This window comes from Nannospalax galili, unplaced genomic scaffold (genome assembly GCF_000622305.1).
Source record: "Nannospalax galili isolate Female #2095 unplaced genomic scaffold, S.galili_v1.0 scaffold578, whole genome shotgun sequence".
NCBI lineage: Eukaryota > Metazoa > Chordata > Mammalia > Rodentia > Spalacidae > Nannospalax > Nannospalax galili.
The window spans coordinates 5,909,553-5,918,680 of NW_008342282.1; the positions used below are offsets into that span (position 1 = coordinate 5,909,553).

At 39.0% G+C, this 9,128-nt stretch overlaps 1 pseudogene; it reads left to right on the top strand.

The window, feature by feature from the left end:
* Positions 1-7,681, top strand: part of LOC103738191 — a 10,727-nt pseudogene extending 3,046 nt beyond the window's left edge.
* The last annotated feature ends 1,447 nt before the right edge of the window (positions 7,682-9,128 follow it).

The following is a 9,128-nucleotide window of genomic DNA, read 5'->3' on the forward strand; positions in this document are numbered from 1 at the left end:
TTGATGCCTTTGTTTCCTGAGCAATTGATGTCCGGTTTGAAAATCCTTTCCTACACCTATATCTTTTAGGTTTTTCCCAATGTTTTCTTCTAACAGTTTCGGAGTTTCAGGCTTTACATTGAGATCTTGATCCATTTGGGATTGACTTTTGTGAAAGGTGTAAGATATGAGTATAGTTTCATTCTTCTACAGGTGAAGATCCAGTTTTGCCAGTACCATTTGCTGAAAATGCAGTCTTTCCTCCAGTGAATGTTCTTGGCCCCTTTGTCAAACATCAGGTGGCTGAAATTGTATGTACTAATATTTGTGTCTTCAATTTTCTTTTCCTTGATCTATGGGTCTATTTTTGTGACAGTACCATGTTGTTTTTATGACTATAGCACTGTAATACAGCTTAAATTCTGATATAGTAATCCCCTGGTATTGCTCTTAGTGCTCAGGGTTGCTTTGGCTATCTGAGGTCTTTTGTGCTTCAATATGAATCTTAGGATGTTTTTTCCAATTCTATGAAAAATGTCATGGGGATTTTGATTGGCATTGCATTGAATCTATAAATGGCTTTTGGTAGGATGGTCATTTTCACAACATTAATTCTTCCAATGAGTATGGGAGGTCTGTCCATCTTCTGATGGTTTCTTCAATTTCTTTCTTTGAAGATTTAAAATTTTCATTGTCAAGGTCCTTAATGTCTTTGGTCAGGTTTATTCCAAGATATATTTTTTTGCAGCTATTGTGAACAGGAGTGTTTCCATGTGCTCTTTCTCTGATTGCTTGTTATTGGTATATAGAAAGGCTACAGACTTTTGTAGGTTCATTTTGTAACCTGCCACTTTCCTGAAAGTGTTGATCAGTTCTAGGAGTTTTCTTGGAGAATTTTTGAGATCTCTTAGGTATAGTATCATTTCATCTGCTAAAAGGGATAATTTGACCTCTTCTTTTCTAATTAGTACTCCTTTAATTCCTTCTAGCAAGAGTTTCAAGCACAATATTGAAAAGAGCATCCTTGACTGGTTCCTGATTTTAATGGAAATGCTTCCAGATTTTTTCTCCATTTAGAATGATGTTGGTTGTGGATTTGTTGTATATAGCTTTAATTATGTTGGGGTGTGTTCCCTCCAGTCCATATATGGCTTTAATTATGTTGAGGTATGTTCCCTCCAATCCAATTCCCTCTAGGAGTTTGAACATAAAATGTTCAAAAATGCATGTTGAATTTTGTTAAAGGCCTTCTTTGCATCTGTCTATTGAGATGACCATGTGGTTCTTGTCTTTGAGCCCATTTTTATGATTTATGATGTTCATTGACTTACGTATATTGAACATCCCTGCATCTCTGAAATAAAGCCAACTTGTTCATGGTGGATGATCTTCTTGATGTGTGCCTGTATGCGGTTTGCAAGTATCTTGTTGAGAATTTTTGCGTCTATGTTCATTAAGGATATGGGTCTACAGTTTTCTTTTTTGGTTGTATCTTTACCTGGCTTTGGTATTAGAGTGATGCTGGCATCATAGAAGGAATTTGGAAGTTCTCCCTCCATTTCTATCTTTCTGAATAAATTAAGTAGTATTGGACATAGATCCTCTTAAATGTCTGGTCGAATTCTGCTGTAAATCCATCTGATACTGGGCTTTTTTAGTTCGGAGGTTTTGTATTACTGTTTCAATTTCTTTATATGTTATGGGTTTGTAAAGCTGTTAATCCTTTCTTGGTTTAGTTTTGGTGGTTCCCATGCTTTTAGGTACCCATCCATTTCTTTTAGGTTTTCAAATTGAGTAGCATATAGGTTTTTAAAGTATTCCCTTATAATGTTCTGGATCTTTTTGGTGTCTCTTGTGATGTTTCTCCTTTCATCTCTGATTTTGTTGGTTTGGAGGTCCTCTTTCTTTCTTTTGATTAATTGGGCTAGTGTTCTACCAATCTTATTTATCTTGTCAAAGAACCAGCTCTTGGATTCTTTGTATTGTTTTCTCTGTTTCTATTTCATTAATTTCTGCTCTGATTTTTGTTAATTCTTCTTGTCTACTGGGTTTGGATTTCGTTTGCTGTTGCTTTTTAAGTGTCTTGAGTTGCAATGTTAAGTCACTTATTTGTGATCTTTCTGATTTTTTTAATGTAGGCACTTAGAGCTATAAACTTCCCTCTTAGGACTGCTTTCAGCATGTCCTAGAGGTTTTGTCATGTTGTATTGTCCTTTTCATTTAATTCCAGGAATACTTTTCTTTCTTAATTTCTCTTTTGACCATTCATCATTCAGGAGTGTGTTGTTTAATCTCCATGCGTTCGTGTGGTGATTTTGGCTTCTTCGGGTGTTGATTGTAAGCTTTATTGCATTGTGGTCTGATAGAAAACATGGAATTATTTCAATCTTTTTGTATTTGCTGAACTTTCTTTTGTGCCCCAGTATATGGTCGATTTTGGACAAAGTTCCATGGGGTACTGAGTAGAAAGTATGTCCTTTGGTGTTTGGGTGGAATTATATGATTTATGATGTTTATTGACTTATGTATATTGAACCATCCCTGCATCTCTGGAATAAAGCTGACTTGATCCTAGTGGATGATCTTTTTGATGTGTGTCTGTATTCGGTTTCCAAGTATTTTGTTGAGAATTTTTGCATCTCTGTTCATTAAAGATAGGGGTTTGTAGTTTTCTTTTTTGGTAGTATTTTACCTATCTTTGGTATTAGAGTGATGCTGGCTTCATTGAAGGAGTTTGGAAGTTCTCTCTCCATTTCTATTTTTTGAATAAATTAAGTAGCATTGGATATAGATCTTCTTTAAGTGTCTGGTAGAATTCTGCTGTAAATCCATCTGGTCCTGGGCTTTTATTAGTCAGAAGGTTTTGTATTACTGTTTCAATTTCTTTTTGTGTTATGGGTCTGTTTAAGCTGTTGATCTCTTCTTGGTTTAGTTTTGGTGGTTCCCATGCTTTCAGATACCCATCCATTTCTTGTAGGTTTTCAAATTTGGTAGCATATACGTTTATAAAGTATTCCCTTATAATGTTCTGGATCTTGGTGGTGTCGGTTGTGATATTTCCCCTTTCAGCTCCAATTTTGTTCATTTGGAGGTGCTCTTTCTTTTGGTTAACTGGGCTAGTGGTGTGTCAATCTTTTTTATCTTTTCAAAGAACCAGCTCTTGGATTCATTGATTCTTTGTATTGTTTTTTTTTTGTTTCTATTTCATTAATTTCTGCTCTGTTTTTTATTATTTCTTCTTGTCTGCTGGGTTTGGATTTCATTTGTTGTTGCTTTTCAAGTGTCTTGAGTTGCACTATGAAGTCATTTATTTGTATTCTTTCTGATTTTTTAATGTAGGCACTTAGAGCTATAAACTTCCCTCTAAGGACTGCTTTCAATGTGTCCCAGAGGTTGTCTTGTGTTGTATTGTCCTTTTCATTTAGTTCCAGGAATACTTTTCTTTCTTAATTCTTCCTTTGACCCATTCATCATTCAGGAGTGTGTTGTTTAATCTCCATGTCTTTATGTGGTTACTAGTGATTCTTCCGGTGTTGATTTTAAGCTTTATTGCATTGTGGACTGACAGGATGCATGGAATTATTTCAATCTTTTTGTATTTGTTGAGCTTTATTTTGTTCCCCAGCACATGGTTGATTTTGGAGAAGGTTCCATGGGGCACTAAATAGAAAGTGTTTTCTTTTGTGCTTGGGTGGAATATTCAGTATATGTCTATTAGATCCATTTGATATATGGTATTGTTTCATTCAGATGTCTCTCTGTTAATTCTCTGTCCTGTTGACCTATCTAATGGAGACAATGGGGTATTGGTTTTCCCTACTATTAATGAGTTAAGATTAATCTGGGTCTTAAAGTTTTGTAGTACTGTTTTTATGAAGTTGGGTGCACCAGAATTTGGTGAATATATATTCATGATTGTAATATCTTCTTGGTTTATTGTTCCTTTGATCAGAATGAAGTGGCCATCTTTGTCTCTTCTGATTAGTTTTAGTTTAAAGTCTGTTTTATCAGATATTAGACTTGCAATGCCTGATTTTTTTCTTAGTACCATTTCCATCCTTTCACCTTAAGGTAGTGCCTGTCTTTGAAAGTGAGAAGAGTTTCATGCAGACAACAAAAAGATGGGTTTCATATCTTAATCCATTCAACTAGTCTGTCTCTTTTGATTGAGGTGTTCAATCTATTGACATTTAAAGTTATTAATGAAAGATTTCTGTTGAATCCTGTCATTTTTATTTCTATTTACATTCTTGATATAGCTGTGCATTTCCACAGTTATACCTTCATTGAATTTCTTACCATCTCCCCTTGTGTATACTCGTTCCTTTCTTTGGCTCTTTGTACTGCTTTAAGAACTCTCTGAAGGGCTGGTTTTGTGGACTTGAATTCTTTCAGCCTATTTATGTCATGGAAGATTTTTCCTTCCCCTTCAACTATGATAGAGATTTTGGTAGGGTAAAGTAATCTAGGTTGGCATCTGTGGTCATTTAGAACTGGGAATACTTTGATACAGGCTCTTCTGGCTTTCATAGTTTGTACGGAAAAGTCAGCTGTAATCCTGATGGGTTTTCCTTTATTTGTGACTTGTTTTGCTTTTGCAGCTTTCAGTATTGTCTCTTTGCTCTGAAAGTTTAGTGTTTTTACTATGATGTGCCATGGAGAATTTCTTTTCTGGTCCTGTCCATTTGGTGTTCTATATGCTTCTTGTATTTGATGGGCATGTCTTTTTTTAATTTGGGCAAATTGTCTTCTACAGTCCTATTGAAGATCTGTTCCATACCATTATTTTGAGATTCTTCTCCTTCCTGTATGCCTATGATTCATAAGTTTGGTTTTTTTATGGTGTCACACAATTCTTACATATTCCATTCTTGTAATTTCTTAAATTTTTCATAATCTTGCCTGAGTGGTATAATTTGTCCACTTTATCTTCTAATCTTGATATTCCATTTTCCATTTCATTCATCCTATTGGTGAGGCTTTCTCCTGTCATTTCTAATTGGCTTACTGAGTGTTTCACTTCCTTCTTCATTTCAGCCTGAGTATTCTTCAATATTTCTAACTTTTTTCTCTATTCATTCAGAAGCTTATCCCCATGTTCCTTCAATTCTTTGATTTTTTTTGTGTGTGTTCCTTAAATTCACTGAATTCTTTTATCATGTTTAAAATTATTCTTTTGAGTTCTATGTCCTGTCTTATCTCTGGAAATTTCTCATTATACTCCTCTAGAGGACTATTGGTACTTGGTAGGGATATGTTATTTTGGTTTTTCATATTATTTTTTCTCTATGACTTTGACATGTGAATTTCTTTCATAGTTTCTGATTATTGTGTGAGACTCAAGCCTTCATTTGTTGAGTTTAGATCTGCTTCTTTTTGTAAACTTTATGTTCCTTTGTGGTTTACTTGTTGGGCATGAAAAACTGGTTAGTATAGGTTTCTAGTTCTCTCTTTTGATTTTATATTGGAGTGGCCTAATTGCTTTTGTCTTCAGGAATCCCCACAGAGGCCCAAGTGAAATAAGGCTGAGATGGTCTCAGGGTTTCTCCTTAAGGTCTGAGTTTCTCCTCCAGGAATGATGCTGCCCTCAGGAATTTGTGGGCTGGGATGGCCTGGGAGTAGGTTCCAGGAAAGATGCTCATCTTAGGAAGCTGATGGCTGTGCCACCCAGGGAAGTAAATGGAGGTGAGGGCAGAACCAGGCCCAGAGGGTTCCTGAGGCCACAGGGAAGAAGTGGGTTGGTCTGGATGCAAAGAATCAGGAAGGAGTGGTGGCTCTGGGTTGAGAGGTTAGCCCTGTGTTTGGGGTGCCATGACAAGAAATGGGCCTGTACCCAGGCTAGGAGGAGAGACTTGGCTGAGGACCTGGGAGGGTGAAAGAGGCTGGGGGAAGTCAAGGTGCGATTGGTGCACTGGACTTACCCAGGGAAGGTGCTGGCACCAGGACACTGGAGGCTGTGCAGCCCAAGCAAAGGGAGGTGAGGGCGGGACCAGGCCCAGAGGGCTCCTGGGGACCGGGAAAGGTGTTGGAACCAGGATGCCAGGATGGGAGGCTGCATAGCCCTGGGAAATAAAAGGAGGTGAGGGCGGGTCCAGGCCCAGAGAGCTTCTGGGGACCATAGGGAAGAACTGGGTTGGTCCAGATGCAAAGGATTAAGAAGCAGTGGTGGCTCTGGGCCAAGAGGTTAGCCCAGGTGTCTGGGGTGCCAAGACAAGATATGGGACTGTACCCAGGCTAGGAGGAGAGATGCAGTGGGGGAGCTGGGAGGATGAAAGAGGCTGGGGGAGACAAGGCATGGTGGGCACACTCAACTCACCCAGGGAAGGTGCTGACACCAGGACACTGGGGGCTGTGTAATACTTTTAAAATTCTGAAATAATTACTAAACACTGCAAACTACAATTTTATAATTAGCCAAATTATGGAGCAAATGTGAGAATAAAATGAAGGTATCAAACATGCTAGCTTTGCATGTTTGCCTGTTTTTATTGAGTCTACAAGAAAAAAGCACCAGTGAATTGACAAAATTAGAGGAAAATGACAGCTGAGTTCTGGCGAGCACTGCCACATTCGGTCCTCAGTTCTCTTGTCTACCACTGCACCCCACAAACCCAACTCCCTCCTCTGCCAGAAACTTGCTGCCACCAGCACCAAGCTCTACCCATACCCAGCGCTGACTCTGGAACAGAAGTAGCTGTCTGACATCGCTCACCCCATTGTGGCTCTGGGCAAAGTCATCATGGCTACAGATGAGTCCACCGGAAGCATTGCCTAGCAGCTGCAGTCCCTTGACCCCAAAACACGGAGGTGAACCTATGCTTCTACTGCCAATTGCTGATAACAACTGATGACCATGTGAATACCTGTAATGGGAGATCCTCTTCCATGCGACACTGTACCAGAAGCTGATGGTGGACTTCCCTTCTCCCCAAGTTACCAAATCCAAGGGTAGTGTTGTAGGGATCAAAGTAGACAAGGACATGGTGCCCCTGGCAGGTACCAACTGCTAGACCACAACACAAGGGCTGAATGATCTGTCCAAATGCTGTGCCCAGTATGAGAATTATGGAGTCATCTTTACCAAGTGGCAGTGTGTGCTGAAGATTGGAGAACACACCCCCTCAGCCCTTGCCATTATCACCATGGAAAATGCCAGTGTTCTGACCTGTTGCTCTATCATCTGCCAGCAGAATGGTATTGTGCTCATTGTGGTGCCCAAAATCTTTCCTGATGGAGACTGTGACTTGAAGGGCAGTCAGTATGCAGCTGAGAGGTACTGGCCACTGCCTACAAGGCTCTGAGTGATCACATCTGTTTGGAAGGCACCTTGCTGAAGCCCAACATGCTAACCCCAGAAGTTTTCTAATGAGGAGGTTGCTGTGGCAACTGTCACAGTACTGAGCAGCACAGTGTCCCCTGTCGTCCCTGGGGTCACTTTCGTGTCTGGAAGGCAGAGTGAGGAAGAAGTGTCCATCAACCTTAGTGCCATCAACAAGTGCCCCCTGCTGGTCATGGACCTTGACTATCTGTTGTGGTGGAACCTGCAGCTCTTTGCCCTGAAGGCCTGGAGCAGGAAGAAGAACTCAAAGGCTGTCCAAGAGGAGTATATCAAGCAAGCCTGGCCAACAGCCTTGCTTGTCAAGGAAAGTACACCCCAAGTGGTCAAACCAGTGAGTTCTTTGTCTCTCTTCATGCCTACTAAGCTAAGGTAGTCTAAGGCTGCCCTGCCAACACTTCAGGCCCCTGCCTAAGCACTTACTCTTGAAAAGGGGGACCTCCAGGCTCTTTGCAACCCTCACGTCTTTGGTGTATGGTGTCGTCTTTGAATGCTTACTTGTTCGTACTTTCCAGTCTATTGCCAATAAACACCTATTTAAGAGGAAAAAAGAAACAGGAAAGTATGAAATGCAGAAAACAGAACAGAGTACAAAGAGAAATGAAAGGAATATTCAGTTGTAAAGGGTAGACTCAAAACAACAATGTGCTTCAGATTTAGAGGACACCTGGTGCCATTCAGAGCAAGAGTACAGTGTGTGCAACAGAGCACTGGGTTAGGGGGGTGGGACAGGTAGCCACCCACCTCAAAGTCTGTGTGAATGCACAGAGGAACAGTGCCGACAAGATGCATTTTATGTAGCTGGAAACCAGGAGGGCTCTCTCAGATGCCTCCTTGTTAAAACCAAAACAAACAAACAAACAAAAAACTGCAACCTTCAACTGAATCACTGATTAGAGGAACATTCTGCAGTTCCTCCAGGAATCAAGACTTGAGAAAACCTTCCTAGTTTTATTCCAATATTTAATTTATACAGACATTTGGCTTTTTAAAGTAGATAATAGTATTACCTAGATAAAAATTAAGAATACATTTGTAAAATATGAGAATGAGACTAAATACCATTGCTCCTGCTTTGATTACAGATTATAAGAACATTATTTAATCTGTGTATACTGCTTTAATGCTGTGATCTATGACAGGGTTAAAATTTGATCTAACAGATATTTATGAAGTAAGAATTATTTTTCTCAAATCCTAGAATGATCATTTTTTTTGTCTTTGTCAATTTCTTTTAGAAAGTAAAGTCAAAAAATAAATAGGGATGATTACTCATCAATTAAGAGCAGATGGATAATGTTCCCATCAGGAAGTGGACCAAATGGACATCTTGTTTTTCCTCCTCCTTCTTTATGTTCATCAGCTTCACTAGAGATGAGAACAGGAAAACATACATATTCATAGTGTAGAGATTGAAAAATAAACCTTCCTAGACGACAGGTTCAAAAATCAAAAGTCTTTTATTTTCCTTCCAGGGACAATAGACAAATGACAAAGCAATCTTCACAGTTCCTAATGAGATCCCAGGGTACTCATGAGGGTCTCAAAAGTGGAATAGTTGAATAGCTGAATTTACTAAAGTTTTTTTTTTTTTTTTTTTTTTTATATTTCAGCCACTGACAACCACACGCCCAAAAGACTAATAAATTGGGATTATGTTTCATGATATACCAAAATATGAAACCCCGAGTAAGATATTAAGTGTATGTTTGTTTTAAATTTTTTTTTTTTTTTTTTTTTTTTTTTTTTTAGAACCTTCTGGTTGTTTTTAAACAAAATGGGATATGCAGAATACTGGACAACAGAGGAATAA